We start from the raw sequence: 26136 nt of genomic DNA, 5'->3' as shown, positions 1-26136 counted from the left end.
TGGATAGTTATGGTTGGAACAAACAATTTTAATCACGAAGAAGATGATTCATAAAATCACTAGTCTCCCAATGTTGGCTAGGGTTAAAATGACCAAAACCCTAGGTTGGGTTGAACTTGAGAAGAAATCCCTAGCATAATGGGATGGTAGATGCATGAAGATAAGTAGTGTGACTGATATGGAACTAAAGTTTGACATTCATAGCATAGCATATAAGATCTATAGCTCTAGCTAGTTGAATAGGGACAAAACATTGGCCATAATACTCAAGGTACATTCATAATTTTTGTCTCATTTTGGCATTAATATGTAAATATATAGAATAAATATTTGGCATTATTGTCAAAAAGGAGGAGAAGATATAAGGAAATTAATGGGAGAAGATAGAAAGGGGGAGATGACATAGAAGAAATAAAGAAGATATGAAAATAATGAGTTATGGGGGAGAAAATGTAAAAAATTGATACATAAGTTGCAAAGGAAATGGGTGAAATAGATGTGAAATAGATGTATACCAAGTATGTACAGTATATTGTATAGAAGCCTTATCATGTACAGAGATATATCTTACAAAATTAATTTTTAAAATTTTCAAAAATAGTATACTCTACTGAGCTAGAATCACAAGATGATGGATAAAGGTATTTAGGAAACTTTTTGAATTTAGTTTTGGCTGATAAGTGTTTTTGTCACTAATGTCAAATGGGGAGATTGTTGACATATCAATCAAGTTTGTTATTAGTGATATACACTTATTTAGATTGTAAGTATCTACCAAGCTTATTATATAGTTAATAGTGTTTTCCAAGCATTTCAGTTGTCACCAAGTTCTATAGTTGCCACTGAGTCCTTTGGACAAATTTTAGTGTTTACCGAGCAGTTATAGTTAGTGTGAAGATCAACAGTGTAAATAAAGCATCTCAATATATGTCGAGTTTACTAATACAAGCCAAGTTGTGCAGTGATCACCAAGTTTGTAGTTGATGTGATATGAGTCTAGTATAATCTGAGCTACTTAGTGTTAACCAAGTGACTTAGTTTATACTGAGCTCAAGGTGATAGTGTTTACGGAGCTATGAAGAGGTAAATAAGTGATTCAATTTATACGATGAGTTTCATAGTATCTACCAAGTCACCAGTGTAGATTGAGTTCAAGACTAATTGAAAGTGATCAATATGGACCGAGCTTCTATGTCTACCGAGTGCATGACAATGTCAAGAAGACACAGTGGATGTCGAGTATCAAAACCTCACTGAGTCATTCTTTAGAGCTTGACCGTCTTCATTTGAGCTGACTTTGTAATATTTGTGCAAACTTGTATTGTGGCCAACTTTGCAATTTGTATAATTGTATTGATATATATGTAATATATTACATCACATCCAATGTGTGTGTATCAATGCAATAATTAGAAAAGAATAGAGAGTGCAAATTACAAAGGCTACAATAGTATAAGGAGCAACAAAGATTCATCTATCACAAAAAGGTGATTTATACACTTAAAGGAATCTCATTCAGCAAATCAAGTTGCAGATTAGAGATCAGCTACTACTTCATCCTAATAGGTGGATTAGTCAAATCCTTTAACAAGGTAGACTTAATAGTCTTATGCAAATATCTTTACTAAGTGCATACTTCATTGTATGTTTGTAAATCCTTTAACAAGGTGGACCTAGTAGTCCTTATTGGTCCTAACAGGGAAAATCATTAGAAGTGATCAATGTAAGCCTTAATAGGCCAAATTATACTACAGTACTAAAGCTCGTGGGTATCATCCCCACCCTAGTTTTACTTTCTATTTGGAATTTTTCTGGGTCATCAAATCTTTATGTCAAAGTGTTATGAATGCTTTCATGTTTTTAGTTTCTCATGCATATCAATGCTTTCATATTGAATTAAGTGCTAATTGGATTAAAGTTTTAAAAGTTTAGAGGTTACTTATTCACCCCTCCCCTCTTAGTAACTTAGAATTTTTAAGAATATTTTCAATAGATTTTAGTGCTTTAATTGAGTCAAAAGATGGGAAATAAACAATCTTTGGCCAAGAAATTTTGTAGTTAAAAGCCAACAAGGTAACAAAGGGATTGGTAGTATTAGAAAGTATGTTTGACAACCAAGATAGAGTGAAGTCAGGGGCCAGAGATAATATACTACAAGATCTTGAAGAAATAATCTTGGTACCTCTGAAGCTCTAGAAAAGGTTCATATTGGTCAAAATTTATCTACTAGAATTAGGAAGCCTTTAATTGATCTAGCAAGAAAATATATACATGTTTTTGCATGGTCATATGATGACCTCAAAGAATATAGAGAAGACCTATTTCATAATGTCATACCACTTAAGGAGAATGTCAAATCCTTTAGACAAAAGGAAATGCCAGTAAACCCCACCTTAGCTCCCAAAATACAAGAAGAATTAATGAAGTTAAGGGATGGAGGAATAATTAAGCCATTTAGACACTCTACTTGGGTATCAAACTTAGTGCCTCTCAGGAAGAAAAATGGAGACATAAGGCTTTGTGTGGATTTTATAAACTTAAACATTGCTTCTTTGAAAGATAACTATGGTTTGCATAATATGGAAACAATGTTACAACAAGTGATTGGTTCAGAATTAATGTCTATGATGGATGGATTTTCAGGATACAACCAGGTTCTTGTGAATGAAAAAGAGTAGTTTAAAACAACCTTTACTACTCTATGACACGTATATGTTTATGTAAGAATGCCATTTGGTTTAATCAATGTAGGAGGAGCTTTTCCGAGGGCCATGAATGTAGCTTTTCATGAATACATTGATAATTTTATTGTAGTATATCAAGATTCTCTTAATACATACTCTAAGAAGGCTAAAGACCACTATAAACACTTGAAGAATTTTTTTTATTAAAGGCTTAGAATATGGAGTTGGTCTGAACCCAAATAAATGCACATTTGGAGTGACAGAAGGAAGATTGTTAGGCCACATAGTATCAAAGGATGGGGTAAAGATTGACCCTAAAAGAGTGGTTTTCATTGATAAAATTTAATGCCAAAAAATGTAAAAGGAATACACTCATTTTTTGGGCAAGTAAATTTTCTAAGAAGATTTATTACTAATTTTGTTGAGATTAGTAGGCCAATATCTAAAATGCTAAAAAAAGGAGCTATTATTAGTTGGGATGGTGATCCTTCAAAAGCTTATTAAGAAATTAAGACTGCCATAAAAAATGCACTAGTCCTCACGACACCTGATTATGCAAAGCCAATGCATATATTTCCCTTTGTATCTTTTTATATTATGGTAATAGTCCTATTGCAGAAAAATCAAGAAGGGTATGGGAAATCTATTGCATTCTTTAGTAAGTCCCTTCAACCTAAAGAATTAAAATATGAGATAAATAAAAGGTAGGCTTATGCCTTAGTAAAATCCATCAAAGTTTTCAGCTGTTATCTTGTAGGTGTCATTGTTATAACATTTGTACCAAGTACAGTTGTTAAGGATATTTTCTCTTAGTAGGAGGTATCTAGTAGGAGGTGTAGGTGGATTAACATAATTCAAGAGTCCAATATTGACGTCCAAATTACTAAATTGGTAAGGGGTCATGGATTATCAAAACTCATGGCTTAGTCAAACTTGGATGCCAATCAAATAAATATGGTAACCAAAGATTTAAGATCAGGCATTTGTGATATGGACCACTATGAGTGGCACACTAATGTTATATTCTACTTACAACACATGGAAGCCCCACCCCACCTAATAGACAATGAAAAGAAGTACAAAATTGCATGCAATTAGGTACATCATTGTTAAGAATAATCTGTGGTGGAGGAATTTAGGAGTATTGCTGAAATGCGTTGATAATGATATGCATTTAGGAGTATGCGAAAGGCATCATATGACTAAGACTAATACTCACAAGATAATGAGAGCTATATTTTGGTGGCCTACTCTTTTCAAAGATGCACAACTACTTTTTAGAAAATGTGATGCATGTCAAAGGTTTGTAGGTAAGCTAAAGTTTTCTTGAAATACCCCTCTAAAGCTAGTTAAAGTTCAAGCACCTTTTCAGCAGTGGGGTACAAACTTTATAGGTGTGATATCCCCCAAGTCAAGTACTAATTATTGTTGGATCTTGGCAACTATAGATTATTTTACAAAATTGGTGGAATTCATTCCTACAAGAAATGCTACCAGCAAAGTAGTAGACAACTTTTTTTTGTATAATATTATAATAAGGTTTGGATGCTATCATAGGATTGTGATTGATAATGCAATGTGCTTTAGATCAAAATAATTTATGAAATTTTGTGATAAATATGCAATAACTAGGTCAACATCCTCATCTTATCATCCAAAAGGAAATGGTGAAGCTAAATCTACTAATAAGAGCTGATAGGGTAACAATGAAGAAAGCAATAGGTGTTGCACCTTTTGATCTGGTAGATGGAGTCCAGGCTAGAATGCCTCAAAATAATCTAGTTGTTCCATACAACTACATTCATATGTATAATAAAGATATTATGGATGATATGCAAGAAAGAATGGGTGAGTTGGTAGGACTAACTGAGACTAGGAAAGAAGCCTCTACCAAGAATGCAAAGTTATAGTTGCAGGTCAAACTATTGTATGACAAAAAGATAGTTGTTAAGAAGTTTGGGCCTGGAGACCAAGTTCTAACATGGAATGCTAGGATTGAAGATAAAGGTAAACATGGCAAGTTCGATCCTATATGGTTGGGTCCTTATTTAAGTTATGCTACATGGGGAGAGGATTCATATATTTTAAAAGACTTATCAACTAATATTCTAGAACTACCAACTACCAATTCATGGATAGTTCTTGAAGAGGTATTTTTCCTAAAAATACTTGTTTTCCATGAATGTTAGTGTAGGTTTTCTGTATATTCTATAAGTTCCTATGTTTTTGTGTAAAGCCCTTGTATAGTTTTGGCCCTATTTGTTGCTCTCTCAGAAGTTATCATTCTATGTTCACATATGTGGTCCTCTTCTACTAGAAATTCTACATTGTTGCATGGATATAAGTTATTTATCATCCCCAGACAAATCCACCATTGGCCTAGTGTTTTACATGATAAAATTGTTACAAACATTTTTGTAAAAATCTAGGTTCACCCTTGTTGTGCTAGGATTTGAGTTTCCATTATTTTGTTTTATCTTGGAAAGGGGCAATTTTTATTTGTCTCCCTAGTTCTTTTGTGACCTAGGTCTAGCATATGGTTTAGTTGCTTTAATATTTTCAAATCATATGATGGAAACCCTTGCAAAATCCTAGATACTTTGGAATATGCCTTTTATTATAAGGTTTTCACATGCCTTTTATTTTATCTTTTCTTAAAAAGTCTTTTGTAAATAGATGAGTCATAATCATTGGATCCCCAGAAGATAAAAAATTCTCACTTTCTTGCAAAGCAAAGATGTTTAATGTTTAGTCAAAGTAAGAAAGAAAGGTAGTCACACCTATCCCACTAGGTCCCTCTTTGGTTTCTAAGAAATAAAGGCATTATTACTTTCTTTGAGCCATCGACCAGATTAAGATTGAAGGGTCATCACATTCTCAATATATATAATTGCATGTTGTTTAAGAAAAGTGAGAATGCAAGCTTTTGGCATGTGTTTGATGGTGGGTCATCTTGCTAAACTTGGATTGCTAATGGGGTGCTGTCATAATATTTTCTAGGTGGAAAGTTTTGGTTTGTTTTGAACAAGGGACATAGCAAAGAAAGGTTTTATTTCTTTACCAATAATTAAGTATTAGATAAATGTTTCTCTCTTTGTCGAAGATTTAAGTTGTGAAGTTTTTAACTAAAGCGAGAAAGCAAGAAAGTGACACATGGAAAGTGGTGGGTCATATCCATTCAATGAAATGCTCACAAAACACTATCAAAAAATGTCCAAATGACACATTATAATTCACCATAAATACAACACACAATGAAGAATTTTAATTTGATCTGAGCCATCAGATCATTTTGAATCAATGGACATCAATTTTTTGCACGATAATATTGTTTTAAACAATAGTCCACTAAGATAACTGGGGGGGGTGAATCAATTATGCAATGATTAAAAAATTTATCAACTTTAAACAATCTTAACCATTCAACCAAAGTAAACAACAACCATAACAAGATGCACATAGATAATTACACTAGATATGTTAACTAGAGAAATTCTTGATCAGAGGGAAAACCTTGGTGGGAATGATGCCCACAAGATGATGTAAATATAAATATTCCTTGTTAGAGGATGGACTTGGTTAGGAATCTATTACAACATTTAGTACATATGAATCCTTGTTAGGATATTTTGAATCCCTATTAGGATATTCCAACCCTGTTAGGAGTTGTGGTACAATGTATGCAAGAAGAGACTGCTATCCAAACATGCAGTTTCATTACAAGAAGAGCTCACTACCCAAAGAAGTAATTTACTATTAATCTCCTCTTTCCTCTATTCTATCAACCAAACCAATTACTATCGGACCTTTTATACCAAGTCATTAACCTTACATCCAAATATCAAACCTCAGATCACACAATAGAACCTCGGTAATAAAGTTTGCTTCACTTTTGCTTTGCTCTACTCAACTTTACATTCTTCTCTCTCTGTTGCTTATAATCACTTCTGATTAATACAAATCCATGCCACATGATAAAGGAAAATTTCCTTCCTTTATATCAAATCCATAAAATAATTCCCTGAGTTGGCTGTTAAACCTTCTAAATTAATTATTATAGGACCACATTAAGAACATGTTACATTGAGTGATAACATTAATCTTCCATCTTGCAGCTTAAATAAATCTCCACCCATGTGTCATTATGGAAAATAAACTTAACCATGTCATTATCAACTTGTCTTCTTCACATCCTCAACCTCAATTCTCAGAATAACATTTTTCTAAGAGATATAACAAGTTTACCATAACATACCTTTGTAAACTCTATCTCAGGATAGACATCACAAAAACTTACATAACTTCTTCTAGACTTAAAATTTATTTTTTTCATGTTAACTCCATATACTAGATACTTAGAAGTATCAACCATAACCTTAGAAAGTGAGACCACTCAACTAGCCATCCGTACCAACTTGATCTTTCTGTTGTTCTTCTATCATATAGCATAGAAGACTAGTATATTGATATCAATGACAAACATAGTCATGAATGTAACATATCATCTATAATACTCCCACATAGGAATATTATCAGCATTCACTCTTCCAACAATCTCCCCTTTTTGCATTAATGGCAACATAGATGAAAAATATCTAGTTCCAAGAATACCAACAAAAGACTGTTAATCTTTCTTTTCAAATCCTCTTCATCAATCATTCCCCCCCATGATTTTTTCCCTCATAATTTTTATGCTTATCCCCCATGATGTAGTTCTTCCCCATTGACATCAATTTCAAAGGTTTCACCAATCATCAAACTCCACAAGAACTAATTCTTACTAGCTCAAGTGTCTAAAGACACTATTCAAAACAACATCCAACAAGAGTCCTAGATGACTCTGTCTATCATAGATACTCCTCCATATAGGAAGCATCAACAATCAGTTTAGATAATAATAATACCCTTTTACACTAGATTGATGCAGTCTTGCATCATCTATTTTGATGTAGGAAGGGGCATAACCCCTATCATACCTTGCAAATACTCAAAAGTCTCTTTGGGAAGAGGCTTAGTGAAGATATTTGTAATCTACTCTTTGGTGCTCACATATTCCAATATAATTTCTTTTTCTACAACTTTCTCTCTCAACATGTGATACTTGATAGAAATACGCTTGGTCTTAGAATGCAACACTAGGTTCTTAGACATATTTACTATGCTTGTGTTGTCACAATGCATGACAATAGGTTTATTGAGTTTTATCCTTATATCCTTCAACATCTACTTCCTCTAAACAACTTGACAATTGTTTGTTACTACAACATATTTTTCTTTTGCCATACTTTGTGAGGTACAATCTTGCTTCTTACTCAGCCAAGAAACCAATCTTTCTCCAAGAAAGAAGGTTCCACCATGGGTGCTCTTTCTTTCATCCATACTACCTACACAATCAACATTATTATAAGCACATAAAGTAAGATCATTAGACTTATTGTACCATAATCTAAACTTAGGTGTTCCTTTTAGGTATCTAAATATCCTTTTGACTACTTCAAAATGTACTTCTCTAAGATCAGCTTGAAATCTTCCAACAATCCAACTGCATTTGTTATATTTGGCTTTATGTGTCAAATATTGCAATCCTTCAATCATAGATATTTACTTCTTCTACTCAACAATAGGTGTCTCATCCTTTGTAAATAAGTTGTGTCCAGTTACCATAGGTGTTCCAATGGGTTTACATCTTTCCAAACCAAACCTTTTCATTAAATCTTTCAAATACTTAGTTCGAGAAGTAAAGTTTCCTTCTTTATCTTGCACAATTTTTAATCCTAGAAAATATTTCATATCCTATCATACTCATTTCAAATTCCTTCTTCATTTCCTCTACAAACCTATCAATTTTATCATCATTTATTCCAAATATGACATCACCAACAAATATTAGCAAAATCATCAATCCATCATCAATTTCTTTCCAATAGAGATTACTATCTACCATACATTTTCTATATCCAAGCTTTGTCAAATGCTTGTCCAAACTTGCATACCAAGTTCTAGGTGCTTGCTTCAAGCCATACAATGCTTTCTTCAATCTGTATACTATGTCCTTTTCATCCACCAAAGGACAACCTTTTGGATGTTCTATGTACACCTCCTCTTCAACTTCTCCATTCAAAAATGCTAACTTGACATCCATTTGATAGACTTTGAATTTCTTATATGTTGCATATGCTAAGAATAACCTTACTACTTCTATTCTAGCCACATGAGCACATGTCTCATCCTAGTCTATTCCTTCTTGCTGTGAATAGCCTTTACATACCAATCTTGCTTTGTTCCTTACAAATTCTCCTTTCTCATTCATCTTGTTTCTAAATACCCATTTAGTTCCTATCACATTCTTGTTTGCTAGTCTAGGAACTAATTCCCATGTCTCATTCTTTACTATTTGATCCAATTCCTCTTTTATAGCTTGTTTCCAATAGTCATCTTTACATGCCCCATCTACAATCTTGGGTTCAACTTGAGATATCAAACATAGTTCTTCATTGACTCTACTTCTTGTTATCACACCTTTATCTTTACTTCCGATGATTTGCTAGAGTGGATAATTATTTATCATATTCTTACCTGGAGTAGGAGTTTCTATCTCAACTCTTAGCTTTGCTTAAGGTTTTGAGCCTTTTTCCTACCTTGTTTGTCCTTCATTCTACAAATCATTGTTATTCTCAAAGAATGCTTCATCATTCCTTGGTTAAGTAATAACATTCTCCTCATTTGAATTGTAATCAACTATTCTTTCTTGTATCTTGAATTTCTCATCAACTCTCACATTAGCACTTTCCATAATAGTCTTAGTTCTTAGATTATAACATCTATAAGCCTTGATTTTCAATGAATAACCAAGAAATATACCTTCATCACTTCTAGCATCAAACTTACCAATATCATCATCTCTTTTGATATAACACTTACTGCCAAAATTTTTGAAATACTTAACTATTGGTGACTGACCAAACCACAATTCATAAGAGGTCTTATTTCTGTCTTTTTTGACTTGCACTCTATTCATAATGTAAACTGTTGTATTCACAACTTCTCTCCAAAACATCTTGGATACATCATGCTTAGCTAACATAGCTATTTCTACTTTTGTTACTGACCTATTTCTTCTCTTTACTATACCATTTTGTTCAAGGGTTCTCAGAGCTAATAACTATCTTTTGATTCCATTAGCTTCACAAAAGATGTTAAACATATTTGAAGTAAATTATCCTCCTCTCTCTAACCTTAAACACTTAATCTTCATGCTTGATTCATTCTCAACTCTATTCTTAAATACCTTGAATTTGTCAAATGCCTCAAATTTTTCTTTAAGAAAAGCAACCCACATCATTCTTGAAAAATCATCAAGAAAAATCATGAAATACCTTTCACCATAGAATGCTTTAGTCTTCATAGGATCGCTGAGATCTCTATGTACAATCTCCAATTTTTTTGTAGTAGTAAACTTCTTGCTGGGAAAAGAAGTTTTGTTATGCTTTACCAAAACAAACTCCTTGCAAATTATGTTAGTAGGCTTTACAATCTGAGGAAAATCTCTAATTGCAAACATACTACTAGTATTTACAATACCGTCAAAGTTTATATGAAAAAATCTCTTATACCATAACCAACTGTCATTAATTTCTGCTACCAAACATGTCATTTTAGTAGGATTCAACTAAAATACATTACCTCTAGGTCTGGTTCCTATTCCAATTACCTTTTAATCTTTGTCTCTGATCATGCATGTCCTCTCTGTAAACTACAATTGATAACCTTTGTCCACTAGTTGTCCAACACTCAAAAGATTGTGCTTCAAACCATCAACAAAATATACATCCTCAGTGTTAGTCTTTCCATCAAGAGTTATAGATCAAATACCTTTAACTTTTCATGTTGCATTGTTTCCAACTCTGATAATGCCTCCATCATGACTTTTGAAGTCAACAAACTTGTTCATATCACCAGTCATATGATGTGAACAACCACTATCAATTATCCAATTAGATTTCTTGTCAACCTATGATACCAAAGCCATTTTCTTTGGAATTTTTTATTTATTAGCTACAAATCCAATTTCATCATCACTAGCACTTACTGTTTGTTCATCATAATCATCTTCTTCATTAGCATACAAGCATTCTCTAACTATTCTAGGTTTGAAATTAACTCTATACTTTTTCTATCCTTTAGGACACTTAGATGCATAATGACCATATTTATTACATGTCCAACATTTAAAGATTTTCTTACCATCTCTTTCTCTTCTTACCATAAAGGTTATTCCTTCTTCAATCTTTCTATCCTCATTAGCTCTATTGCTACTAGAAAAATCTCCTCTAGCAGTTTTGCTTCTTGATGAACTAGGTTGAATATTCAAGGCACTAAAAGATGTGTATGTTCTGGTCAATTCTCCAAACTGTCTAAGATTATTCTCAATTGCTTCAAGTCTTCCAAGCAATGTTTCCTTTGTAAAATATTTGGTAGAAGAGATCAACAACTGTATCATTTGAACTACTAGCTTAAATGGTGGTGTTAACCTCTTTAATATCTTCCATATAACCTCATCATCTTCTTTTGTTCCTCCTTGAGATCTAATACCTATAGTAATTTCTGATATTCTACCTACAAATATTCTTATAGATTCATCTTCCATCATCTTAGCATCTTGAAATGCAAAAATCCAACTTTGTAACCTCAATTTCTTAGAATGCTCATCACCTTCAAAACTATTTTGCAAAGCTTACCTTTACTTGATTGTACTGAAGGTCAGGAAGTGCAAACAATAGTGCTTCTCTAGCTCTCATGTCACACATAAAAAGATCTCTTTCATCATCGGTACAATTTTCCAAATCTTTCTTAGCAATGATCGTCTTCTCAAATTTTGTCAAGATCCAATATCATGGACCCATAAACAATAGATATGTCTTCATCTTTTCCTTCCAACTATCATAATTTGTTCCTTTAAACTTTAGACTATCTTTCCTGAACATGTTCACCATGAATCTCCCAAAGTTGTTAAACTTTATCTTCAAGGGCCTGATGCTATGATACCAATTGTTAGAAATAATAGTCCACTGAGATAACTAAGGGGGGGGGGGGGATTGAATCAATTATCTAGTGATTAAAACATTTATCAAATTTAAATAATATTAACTATTCTACCAAAGTAAACAACAACCATAACAAGATGCACAAAGATAATTACACTAGATATGTTAACTATGAAAACCCTTGATTAGAGGGAAAAACCTGGTGGGAATGATGCCCACAAGATGATGTGCTAATATAAATATTTCTTGTTAGAGGATGGAACTAGCTAGGAGTCTATTATAACATTTAGTATATGTGAGTCCTTGTTAGGAGACTTTGAATCCCTATTATGAGATGTGCCAACCTTGTTAGGAGTTATGGTAAAATGTATGTAAGAAGAGCCCACTGTCCAAACATGCAATTTCAATTACAAGAAGAGCTCACTACTCAAACAAGTAATTTACTGTTAAGTTCCTCTTTCCTCTATTTTGTCAACAAAACCAATCACTACCAAAACTTGTAGACCAAATCATGAACCTTGGATCCAAATATTAAACCTTAGGTCACACAATAGAACCTCGATAATTAAGTTTCTTTCACTTCCACTCTACTCTGCTCAACTTCACATTCTGTGCTCTCTGCTACTTACAATCACTTCTAATCAATACAATTCCATGATACATAATAAAGGAAAATTTCCTTCCTTTAAATCAAATCCATAAAACAATTCTCAAAGTTAGTTGCTAAACCTTCTCAATTAATTATATAGGACCACATTAAAAACACATTATAGTTAGCTATAACATTAATCTTCTAGCTTACAACTTAAATAAATTTTCATTAATGTGTTTTTATGATGAAAGAAATTAGACACATCATTACCAACATGTATTCTTCACATCCTCAACCTCAATTCTTAGAATAATAATTCTGCTAAGAGATATAACAAGTTTACCAAAACATGCCTATGTAAACTCTATCTCAGAATATACATCATCAAGACTTACATAACTTCTTCTAGACTTAACATTTCTTCATCTGACATTAATTGCATATACTAAATACTCAATAGTATCTCCCATTACTTTAGATAGTGAGAATACTCAACTAGCCATCTATACCGACTTGATCTTTCTGCTATTCTTCTATTAGATACCACAAAAGATTGCTATGTTGACATCAATGAGAAATACCATTATGAATGTAACATATAATCTACAATACTCCCCAATAGGAATATCATCATCATTCATGTTTCCAAAAAATGTTTCATACCTTTTAGCTAAAGTGAGAAAGTGATAAATTGACATGTATACTCAGTGGGACCTGATGCTAACAAAGGGACTTGTAGCCAACATTTTTTATCACCATCGATCAAAAGGTAAATCTAGGGGTATCTCTATTTTTTAAATTTGAGTTGCATGATGAATAGCCAAAGGGAGAAAGCGATATGTTTCCATGTGTCCATGGGGGCCACTCTTTACTTATAATTACTTTCTCAATGGTCATCACTTTCTCACATAAATTTTTTTCTCAATTTTTAAGCACAAAAAGAAAGTGACTAAATGATGTGTGGCTCATTTTCTAAACAATGGTAAGGACTTTCAAGTTTAAAATAGAGTTGTCTGATCACGATGAATCTACAACTAGTTTTCAAAGTTGCAACGTGCTTTAGAAAATGACTATTGTAGGATTTAATGCCAATTAATGCCTATTCATGTGAAGGGAATGTTGCATAAAATATGAGTCTTGACCCATTATAGTATACTTAATGATAAAATTTCAAGAGCAAAGCACAAAATGCCAGTGAATTACTTCTTACTAAAGCACATAAATGTCAAGTTTTATAATTGCAGACATTTTGTGAGTAAGAACAAACATTTTGTGATAGTTTGAGTCTTTGTTTTTCTACACCTATTCTTGCAAAAATTCTAGAAGGATGCCTCCATGAAAAAAAATTCTTGGAAGGAAAACTACCAACAAAGAAACATTCATGATGATTTCTTAGAATAATTACCCCTATCCACAAATAAGATAGTGAAAGGGAGGGAATTGGTTTTGAAAACCCTAGGTTATGGATTTGGGAGGGTTTATACGATAGGGATAATTGGTTGAGGGATTCATAAGTATCTTTTGGAGGTCTAGAGTTGTTTAAAAAATGGTTTTCAAAAAGAAATCTAGATGCGCCTTTGAGCAATGTGTGGCAATTTGATATTGGCAAGCTAGTAATTCCTAGTGTGTTCTTTGATCATGATCTCTTGACTTTGATTGCAAAAAGATATGAACCTATATCTAGGTTAGTCAAGAATCATAATGGAGATAATTTATTCAAGGTTACAACATAATTTATTAGAGAATTTTTTCATCTTAACCCTAGTCATGCATTGCACAAACTAGTTGATTTTGAAGATGTGTAGACTAGGTATAAGGCTCAAAGGGTATATTTAAGAAATGGGCTACTACAAGAATATTTTGTCAAGATAGGAAAATTACCTTTGGTCACACCAAGCACTCCATAACCTTTGTTGAAAAGATATTTCAATCCTAGATCACAAGCATTATATTTCTTTATTTGCAAGATTTTTGAATGGATGAGCAAGATCACATCTAGGGCTTTGTTGTTTTCATCATGGCATAGATATTGTAGTATGGTATGAGTTCAATCTTTGATTTTTCTACCTACTTAGTAGGGGGAATTCATAATGGATTGTATATATGTTTGTATAAAGGCCATTCTACTTTTTCTAAGGAAATGAAATTGGAGACTAAACGGGATGGAGAGAAGCTCCCTGTACAACCATGGAGTGTAGATATGACTTGGGAAGTTACTGATTCTAGTTTTGTTAGGTTTGATAGATATTTTGGAACCAAATTAAGGGTTATACTAGCTAGAACTATTCCTAGAATATCCCAACCCTTACTAGAATTACTAAGGCCAAAGGATTATACAAAAGGGTTGAAGGCAAGTCACAATTGGGGAGACATCATTCCCTATTTATTTTATACTATATTTAGAGTTTATGGTTTTCTTGGAAAGCCACATGTACTACCATATCAAGTGCCTCTAAAGGTGGGGATTGCAAAAATTCTATGGCAGATTAGAGGACTTGAGGAGGTAGAGCTTAGCCGCTGATTAATAGGTACAATTTTCCCAGGTTTCACTGTTATTCATAATTTTGTAATCACTAAGGGTGGATGGAAAAATTTGGGAAAATTTTTAGATAGACATCTGATGATACAATCCCACTCTCAGTTTAGAGACCCTGAGGGATTTTATGATGTGTTTAAAGAAAGGAGCAAAGCTAAATCTTATCAACATTTTGTATATTTTCTAGAAGATATAATTAGGAATGATTTTTTTTTGCAAGAAAAAGAGGTTAAAAGGGAAAAATGAAAATTATATAGTAGGTTTCTTATATTTATTAATCCTTTTGAACCTAAATATAACCCCATTGCTGATAAGAAATACTGGGGAGCTAAGATAGACATGTTGATAAGCAATTTTGCTAGGTTCATGCAAATATTGAATGAAAAGCAAGTAATTCTAGGCTAGACTCATCTTGATAAGGCCATTGATGTGGAGAAAATATTGGCAAGCAGGACAATTTTAAACCCAGGGTAGTATATAATGCAAAAAAGGCATGGTTATGTGGTGGCAAGAATTGTACAACTAGTACCCCCATACAAGAGGAAACTTTCTGAGAGCGCCACCTCCGTCACACCTATTGCCAAAAGATAGAAGTTAGAACAAGGTTCCTCTTCTAGGACTAAGGAATACTCCCCTATATAAACTTCTCTTCACATTGAAGATGAAGTGTCCTTAAGGGAATAGATGAAATGAATGGGAGGGGAAAGTGATATTGTAATCACCACAGTTGGTATAGAGGAAGTAGCCCTAGAAGAACCCTCTATGCCTACACTAGCTCTTACTGTGGGAGATTTTAGAGGAAAATAAATTGACCTTGTAATAAGAAGTTCATAGATGATGAAATATTTGTAAAGTCAAGAGCTTTCACGTAGTTTTTTATGGAGAAGTAACATTAGTATTTTTGAGGCAAGATATAAAGCTATTAAAATAGAACAACCTAGTAGGTAGGATTCTCAAATTGAGCAAGAGGTTAAGGCTAGTCTCATGGAAGAATTTACATAAATAACCCCTAAGGGGGGTAGACATTTGCTGGAGGAATCTGGAGTTTTATTATTACCAAAGTGGGATATTACTAATGCCATGATTTTTGACATAGTAAGGAAATTAAAGGATACCCAATTCAAAACTAAGGAGGAATTCCTACTAGCCCATAAGGGGTTAAAGTATAGTAATGACCATCAAGCTTTAGTAATGTGGTTCACCCAAAGAAGAGACAAAGGTAAAATGCAAGAAATTTCATATTCTGAACACATAGGTAGCCTTATTATTTATAGAGTAGAGGAAGTGGATAGTGAAAAGGTCTCCCACATGACCAAAGAAATGGAAGATTTTAGGGTTGTGGTTACTGCATAGGATAAAAAGAAATTCTTGGAACTTAATGCTAGATTTGAAAAGGTACTAGAGGCTTACGAGGAAAGAGGAAACAATATACATCAATTGGAGGTCCAAATTACTCAAATGGACAAACAATTGAGAAAAAAGAAGCTAGAAGAATCTAGCCAGCCCACAATTACTTATCCTCCTCATCCTTTGAAGTCAACTCCACTTGTAAAGATACTAGCCACCCCACAGTGACCTTAGACATATACAACTAAAGAATTTGAGGAAGAAAAAAATAAATGATGGGTAATGCATGTTGAATTAGATGTATAATATCAAGATAAGAATTGAAATTCAATCATGTATTTGGTGGATAAGATTGGCTAGCTTACATTTTATGAACAATAATCAAAATTTATGAATATGTGGGATGAGTTGAAAAAGAATGAAAACATCTTGAAGTGAATTGTTAGAAAGTGGAATAGTAGGATAGTGATGTCACAATTTTATGATGTTCAGTCATTGGGCTTTCTGAGAAAATAGAGAAAAAAATAGAGAAGACCTTTGACATGACTAATAGTCTCTCTAACTTTGAAAACAATAGGATTTCATTCTAGAGGTTGATCATTAATTACTTTTCAAAGTATCTTAATGAAAGTTTTGAATTATTCCCTCATGCACTCAAGGTTGTGGATCAATTGAAGGACAAAAAAGAATGGGCCAAAGAACTAGATGATTTAATATGCATTACGCTAAATAAGGCCATAAATGAAAAGATCTATATTTGGTTTGCCAAGAAAACTAAGGAACTTGTGAAGGTGCAAATATTCTTTGATTATTTTAAAAGAGATTTTGAGAAGATTGAAAAGTTAGGAGAAGAAATCTTAAAGAAGCAACAAGAAATTTTGAATTTTAACTGGCCAGATGACTCATTGTTTAACAAATGGATAATGGATTTTTCCCAATCACATCAGTTAATTTCTAAGAAAAATGATGAAATTAGTATGGATCTAGATAAGCTAAAAATAATAGATGCAACAAAAGAGACAAAAGAAGATCAACCGATTGCAGAAGTTGGGGCAGATAATTAGACTGATGATATGGCAGCAAAGAAACCAATTGTAACTGTTGGCTTGTTAGTTCAAGATATTTTGGAGGGAGATCCATGAGTTATATTGAATTTCCAAATATTAGAACTAGACACTTCATATGCAAATCAAGCTATCCCATAGTTGAAAAAGCAACAACAATAGGAAGTTGCAACATAATTTGCCCCACAAAAGGAATATTCATGATGTAAACATTCAGTTGTACAAATTTATTGTCTTTTATGACAGTAAACTTTGTATAATATCTTTCTATCTTAAGGAAAACTATCATTCTTCTCTTAACTTGAAGCTTGTTGCATCTCATGCTATATAAATGAGATCCCAAGGCTAGAGAAAAGGTTCAAACTCTTATGTATCTTTTAGTATTTTCTAATTTTTGCATTTGGTCCAATTTTCTTGATGTTAATATTGTGATGTATATTTATTTGCACATCTAAGAATATATTAACATTGAAGGATCATGTTGTCTTGTCCTAAATTGTTCTAAGTTTTACACCAATGTTGTGTAATTTTCAATGAAAATTAATACAAAGGAGAGTTACCACCATATCCATTTTCTTTGAATCTTGTCTCCATTGTTATTAGTTGATTATCTTGAGGCTATATGAGCAAAGCTTATTCAATTTAATGCAACTAGGCTAGGTTGTACATCGGTTTTCTATTTCTTTTAATTCAATGAATTAAGTAAATGCTTTAGTGAGGTGATAGGATTTCCAGTCAGTAAGAAGGATATGCATAAGAATGAGGTTTAGGGTAAATTGTTGATATGCCCCCTCCCCCCGCCATGCCTACTGCCAAAAGATAGAAGTTAGAATAAGGTTCTTCTTCTAGGAGTAAGGAATACTTCCCTACACAAACTCCTCTTCACATTGAAGATGAAGCGTCCTTAAGGGAAAAGATGAAACAAATGGGAGGGGAAAGTGATATTGTAATCAGCATAGGCGATATAGAGGAAGGAGCCTTGGAAGAACCCCCTATGTCGACACTAGCCCTTACTATGGGAAATTTTAGAGGAAAATAAATTGACCCTGTAGTAAAGGAGGCATCTTAGAAGTTCATAGATGATGAAAGCTCAATGAAGTCAAGATCTTTTATGCAGTTTTTTATGGAGAAGTAACATTAGCATTTTTGAGGCAAGATGTAAAGCTATTAAAATAGAACAACTTGGCAGGCAAGATTCTAAAACTGAGCATGAGGTTAAGCCTAGTCTCATGGAAGAATTTTTACAACTAAACCCTGAGCGGAGTAGGCATCTACTAAAGAATTATGGAATCTTATTGTTACCAAAGTGGGATATTGCTAATGCCATGATTTTTGACACAGTAAGGAAATCAAAGGATACCTAGTTTATAACTGAGGAGGAATTCCTACAAGCCCATTAAGGGTTGAAGTATCTTACTATCTATAGAGTAGAGGAAATGGATAGTGAAAAGTTCTCCCAGATGACCAAAGAGATTGTGGATTTTGGAGTTGTGGTTGTTGCAAGGGATAAGAAGAAATTCTTGGAACTTAATGCTAGATTTGAAAAGGTATTAGAGGCTTATAAGGAAAGAGGAAACAACATACATCAATTGGAGGCTTAAATTACTCAAATGGACAAACAATTGGGAAAAAGGAAAGTAGAAGAATCTAGCTAGCCAAAAATTACTCATCCTTCTCGTCTTCCAATTGAACCTTTCAAGTCAACTCCCCTTCTAGAGATACTAGCCACCTCACAGGGACCTCAGTCATATAAAATTGAAGAATTTGAGGAAGAAAAAAATTAATTGTGGGAAATACATGTTGAATTAGATGTGCAATATTAAGATAAGATAAGAAATACAATCATGTACTTGGTGGATAGGATTGGCTGGCCTACATTTTATGAAAAATTATCAAAATTGATGAATATGTGGGATGAGTTAAAAAGTAATGAAAACATCTTGAAGCCAATTGTAAGAAAGTGGAACAATAGGAACAATGATGTCACAATTTTATGATGTTCAATCATTGGGAATTCTTGTGAGCAAATAGAGAAGACCTTTGACATGAATAATGGTCTCTCTAGTTTTGAAAACAAGAGGATTGCATTGTAGAGGAGGATAATTAATTACTTTCCAAAGTATCTTAATGAAAGTTTTGAACTCTTCCCTCATGCACTCAAGGTTGTGGAAGATTTGAAGGCCAAAAAAGAATGGGCCAAAGAACTAGATGATATAATATGCATCAGGCTAAATAAGGTCATAAATGAAAAGAACCATCTTTGGTTTGCCGAGACTATTGATGAAGTTGTGAAGGTGAAAATATTATTTGATTCTTTTAAAGGAAATTTTGAGGAGATTGAAAAGTTAGGAGAATAAATCTTAAAGAAGCAACAAGAAATTTTGAGTTTTAACTGGGCATATGACTCATTGTTTAACAAATGTATGGTAGATCTTGCCCAATCAAATCAATTAATTTCTGAGGAAACCAATGAAAGTAGTATAGATCTAGATGAACTACAAATAGTAGATGCACCAAAGGAGACAAAAGAAGATCAACCAGTTGCAGAAGCTAAGGCAGTTAATCAAATTGATGATATGGTAGCAAAGAAACCAATTGTAACTGTTGGCTTATCAGTTTAGGATATTTTGGAGGGAGATCCACAAGTTATATTTAATTTCTAAATATCAAAATTGGACACCTCATATGTAGATCAAGCTACCTTGTAGTTGAAAAAGCAATAACAATAGGAAGTTGCAATAGAATTGGCTCCACAAAAGGAATATTCATGATGTAAACATTCAATTACATAAAAAAATTTCTTTGATGACAATAACCTTTTTGTAATATCTTTCTATCTTAAGGAAAATTGTCATTCTTCTATTATCCAGAAGCTTGTTGCATGTCATTCTATATAAATGAGATCTCAAGGCTAGAGAAAGGATTTGAACTCTTATGTAACTTCTAGTAGTTTGCTAGTTTTTGCATTCGGTCCAGTTTTCTTGATGTTAATATTGTGATGTATATTTCTCTACAAATATAAGAACACATTAACATTGAAGGATCATGTTATCTTGTCCTAAATTTTTCTAAGTTTTACACCAATATTGTGTGATTTTTAGTGAAAATTAATACAGAGGCGAGTTACCACCATATTTTTTTTCTCTGAATCTTGTCTCCATTGTTATTAGCTGGTTATCTTGAGGTTATATGAGCAAAGCTTATTTAATCTAATTTAACCAGGATAGGTTGTATATCAGTTTGTTATTGATTTTAATTCAAATGAATTAAGTAAATTCTTTAGTGAGGTGATATGATTTCCAGTTAGTAAGAAGGATATGCATAAGAATGAGGTTTAGGGTAAATTGCTAATAATATTAATTGTAATGCAATTGATTGGGTCAAAATAGCTAGGTAGACTTTGAATGCCAATGGATGAGGCACAGATCATTTATTCAGTTTGCATATGAAGAGATCATAGATTTGCATCAAGTAAAGTTTAAAAAATCAAATCAATTTTACTTTAATGAAGAATCTAATTGCTAGTTAGCACTTGTTTGCATTTAATCTCTCTGTGTTGTATTGATTTGTTGTAACTCAGAATTATATATAAATCTGAGAAGAATAGTGACCAAATATCTGCTACAAGGGATAAGTTTTGTAAAATAATATTAGTGAGTGAATGAAGTGTGAAGATAATATCAAGTTGTAACCCTTTTATCCCTCAGGTGCACCTACCCTAGTTTTGCATAACCTAAAGAGTAGAAAATCCTTGTGATTTTGTTGAAGTTGGGTCCAAATTTGAATATTTCTTAGTTGAGCAATAGAATTAGCTAACACTTAGGCTAATTTTCTCTTCATTATCTTTGTATTGAGTATTTTTTTTCTTAGTAATTTTATAACACCAACAATCCAAACTTGCAAAATTGATCTCCAATAATTTAAATAATGGTGTATAATAGTAGGAAACTATACATCACAACACAATGCTTTGTTAACTAGATAAACACCTAATCAGAGGGAAAACTATTGTGGGGATGCTACCCAAAAGATAGTGTACTAATATATAAGTTACTTTTGAAAGGATCTGACCTTATTAGGTGTTAATTACTATTCATTTAGTAAAAATTTCTTGTTAAAGGATATATCTATGTTAGTAGACCTTGAACCCTTGTCAAAAGCCTCTAACCTATTAAAGGCTAAAAATATTTGATCTTTTAGGTTGACATAAGTTCCCTTTGAAAGGATGTTATGATGTAAGGTGTTAATTACAACTCATTTAGGACAAAAAGTTCCTATTAAAGGACATGTCCCAATCAGGAGACCTTGAACCCTTCTTAGAAGGCTATATCCTTGTTAAAGGCTACAAAGAAGAAGTTCATCCATAATTTAAGAGATCCAAAAAAATTGAAAGATATTTCTTTTAGGATACCATATCCAATGAAAATTAACTGATTGATCTAAAACTTACTTGCCAAAATAGTTTTGTAATGCCTCACTAGGGAACCCAAAAGGATAAGTCCAAATGTTGCTATGTTTGGTGAATAATTTTTTTTGAATGAGTTTTATTGATATGTTCACTTAATCATAGATGTGAAAGTCCTAATAGGTTCCATGAAAAAATATTACATAATTTCCATTAGAACATTTTTGTTGGAAATATGAGGTAGGCAAGGTTACTAAGAGGAGAGGGTTGAATCAAGAACTAATGAAATCTTAATCTTATTTCACCAATTAATCCTTCATATAATATTCTAATATAATTACATGCATGAAAGAATGAAAGAAAATAAACATTCATAGTAATTTGACACAAGATATGGTGACTCAGAAGCCTTCGAAATAAAAAGTAAAACTAGGGTGGGGATGATACTCATAATCTTTAGTACTGCAATATAAAGTTGGCCTATTAAGGCTTACAATTGAGCACTTCTGATGATTTGCCTTATTAGGAGCAATATGGACTCTAAGGTCCACCTTGTGAAAGGATTTACCAACATTCAATGAAGTATGCACTCTGTAAATAGATTTACATAAGATTGATAAGTCTACACTATTAAAGGATTTAGCTAATACACCTGTTAGGATGAACTAGTGCCTAATCTTTGATCTACAACTCTAATTTGTTGGTTGAGATTCTTTGAATTGTAATGATCACCTTTCTATGATAGATAAATCTTTACTATCCCTTATACTACTTGTAGCCTTCTTAATTTGAACTCTTCTTATTCTATGCTCATGATAGTCTTTTTTTTTTTTGATATGATACAATGCTTTACATATATACTAATCCAAATCATAACTTATTGAAGTTGGCTACAATAAAATTTTCACCAAAATCCACAAAGTTGGCCCAACTATTGTAACTTAGGTTCTAAAGACAAACTTGGTGATGTTCTAATACTTAGAAACCACTATCAACACTTGACATCATCTAGCACTGATGAAGAGGCTCAGTTCATACTTGATTAGCTTCAAGTAGCTTGAACTCAGTCAACATTGTGTGACTTGGTGAACACTATGAAACTCAACATATAATGAATCACTTAGTTGGCACTCCATGGATTAGTCCACACTAGATTCACATCGCTAACACTATGAGCTTAATAGACATTGGATAACATAATTAACATTGTGTAACTCAATTGAAACTATGTAGCTTGGTTAACACTAGAGTTTCTATCACTTGCACTCAAAAAACTTTGTAGATACTACTATACTTGGCATGAACTATATATAGGTTTTGAACCTTAGTAACAACTGAGAGACTTGGTAGCAATTGTATATTGGCTAAGTGTGAGTCACTAATAGAAAAATTGACTTTAATGTCAAGAATCTCCCTCTTTGACATTAGTGACAAAAACACTTATCATCCCAAAAACTGAATAATCAAAATTACAAGTCAAAACATTCTTTTATCATCATTCTATGTCTACAACTCAGTAACATACTGCATTTTCCAAATTTTTTGAAATTGTTTTTGTAAAAAATGTTTTCTTCCTAAAAGTTCATGTATCTATATAATACTATATTGCTCCCCCATATATAAACCTTATATATCTTGAGTATTGCTCCTTCATATATATACTCTTTACATATATACATTCACCTATACTTCTCCACCTTTTTGACATAAATTCCAAAGGTTTATACTATATGTTAATACCAAAATGTGACAAGAATTTAGAGTGTACCTTCAAGATTAATGCCATTGTCTTATTCCAATTTTCCTATAACACCTTACTTGCATGCAATGTAGTCTGAACTTCTTCTGATAACTCCATCATGTGATCAACTATGCAGAAGTTATTGTCATGGATGAGTGTCTTAGTATGTGAAATGTGTGTATGTAATGCATCCATGTTTGGAAGAATCATGGCTTGGATTTCTACAAGTGTGGCCCTAATCCTAGCTTCTTCCTTTAATAATTCTACTTTCAAATCTATCAAAAATCTAATCTTTGAATAATAAGCAGAGCTATAGCTTGGGTCAAGTGACAACTAATGTGTACTTTCCTTCATGTGTTGATCTATCTTTGATAGTTTATCTTTAATTCCTTGTGTGAAGGTAGATGTATCACAAAACTTAACAAATAATGAAGTGACATTATTTATAGATGCCTCTAATCAAACAAGAATAGTAGACAATTCTACTTGGTTTATTGCAATTTCCTATGCCACTTATCCCAATACCTTATTCTCAAACTTTATTTCTACTCATTGTAGCAACTTATCTTGTCCATTCAAGTCTTCATTGAATTTTTGGACAACTTCTATTAACTAGACCGAAATAGGTTAAGTACTATCAACCTCAATACTTAGTGTATTTACAAATATGTCCTTTATATCTTCAAGCACTTAGGTTTTCTTTTTCTTCTCTTCTCTAAGCTTTTGTTTCTTATCTCTCTTTTGCAATAATTCACCCATGGTGTTTATTTGACCAAGAGTGAGAGTAGAGATATCCCAATTAGGACTAACTATATCCTCATCTAGATCAATTTTTTCTTCTTTACCCTTACCCTTATTTGAAACTTTAGTACTCGGTTGAGACTTGTTCTCAACTGTCATTTTAGTAGCTATGGATATATGTAGAATAGAAACAATAGTAGAGATTAAGGTGCTAGCAACAAATGCAGATATGGCACTAATAGTAGAAATACTTTGTTGTTGCATGAATAAACCTAACAATGGAGGTGCTTGTTGCTTGGTAGATGAAGTGTTGGTCAATTCAATTAATGGAATGCTCAGCTAAATAGGTCTTGAGCTTGGTTGGGTACCTGGTGTTGTAGTGGTACCCATAACCAACTCAGTAGAAGCTTTCTCTGAGCTAGATTGTACTAAGGCTTTTCTTAGAGAATGAGAAAATGAGGTCATTATTATTACTGCAATTTTCTCTACATGAGGAAAATTTTCTCTACATCAGTTTCCTCAATGCTTTGAATCTTTGGAAGACTTCCTCTAGTAGCTTCTTGTTCTTCCTCCTCATCTTCTAGATTTACATCATTTACATCATCATCTTTGTTTCCACATCCTCTTGCTTCTCCTCCTCCTCATCTTTTTCATTAACGTGAACAAAAAAATCACTAGGTTGACGTAGTTTGTAGATGTTCTTACATGTGTTTGTAGCTACCTTCACCACATATTCAATGTCTTTTATTAATATCATACATGTGTTCATCTTGAGAGTAAATTTATGTTCATTCTCCTTCAAAGATTCTTTCACCTCCTTTTCACTGAGACTTAGTATGAGTTACCTTAGAGTTTTTTCAAAGATGTCTTTTGTAGTCTTCTTTGCATGCTCTCATCTAGGCTTAATTTCTTGCATAAGCTCATCAAGATTTTGCTAACTCACTAGGAGAATACTTCCATTTTCCCAATTTGGTAATAATAGCATCTTCAATCTATCTTTTCTTATCTACATTCCTTGATTCATATTTGAGGAATTTGAAACATGCCATGCTAGTTCCTTCTTCCAATTTCTTTAACTTTTCTTAAAGTGTAGGTGCAAGTTTTTTTGAAGATAATCTACTTGACATCCTCTTCACCTAACTTCAATTTATTTCTAGCCTTTGGTGACCTTCTTGTGAATATAGTAGTGGATGATTTAGTAGGTATGGTTATGATAACCTTACCTTTCTTCCTTATAGGCTCTTCTTTCTCAGATTCAGTTTCCTCATCGTCATCCTCTACATTATCTTCTTCTACATCATCACCTTTTACTTCTACCAGTAGGAGAGCAGTGTTGAGAGATTTTTGGAAGCATGAATTCTAATGATATTCCTATGGGGGAGTATTGTAGATATGTGACTATGATGATATGTTACATTCATGATTGAGTTTTTCATTGATGTCAACATAATAGTTTTCTGTGGTATCTGACAGAAGAACAATAGAAAGATCAAGTTGGTATAGAAGGCTAGTTGAGTATTCTAACTATCCAAGGTTATGGGAGATACTTATAAGTATTTAGTATATGTAGTTAACATTGGAAGAATAAATGATAAGTTTGGAAGAAGTTATTTAAGTTTTGGTGATGTTTGTTTTGAGATAGAGTTTACAGAGTGATGGAGACACAACCAAAGACCAGAATGAACACATAGGAAAAGGGAAATATTATTATCAATGCAAAATTCCCTATTGGCTTACAATAGTATGATTCTGGAGAAAGAAATCCTCCACACAGTACCTTCTCTCTCTAACTCCACTAAGAGTTGCCTTTACAATGCCAGAAATATTCTTAAATAAGCCCTATATGGTTTAGGGTTAGGAATACATTCTAGAATATGCCAATTGGCATCCACTGCCAAAATAGAAGGTTCCAAAAATCACATTAGAAGTCGGTGTAAAATTAGAAGAATCCAAAAATGGTATTCCAACTTTTGGGAGGCACA

Source organism: Cupressus sempervirens, chromosome 3 (assembly GCF_028749045.1).
Source record: "Cupressus sempervirens isolate cs-2001-9-10 chromosome 3, ASM2874904v1, whole genome shotgun sequence".
Taxonomy (NCBI): Eukaryota; Viridiplantae; Streptophyta; class Pinopsida; order Cupressales; family Cupressaceae; genus Cupressus; species Cupressus sempervirens.
The sequence above is the reverse complement of the archived record's forward strand: the minus strand, read 5'-3'. Positions refer to the sequence as shown.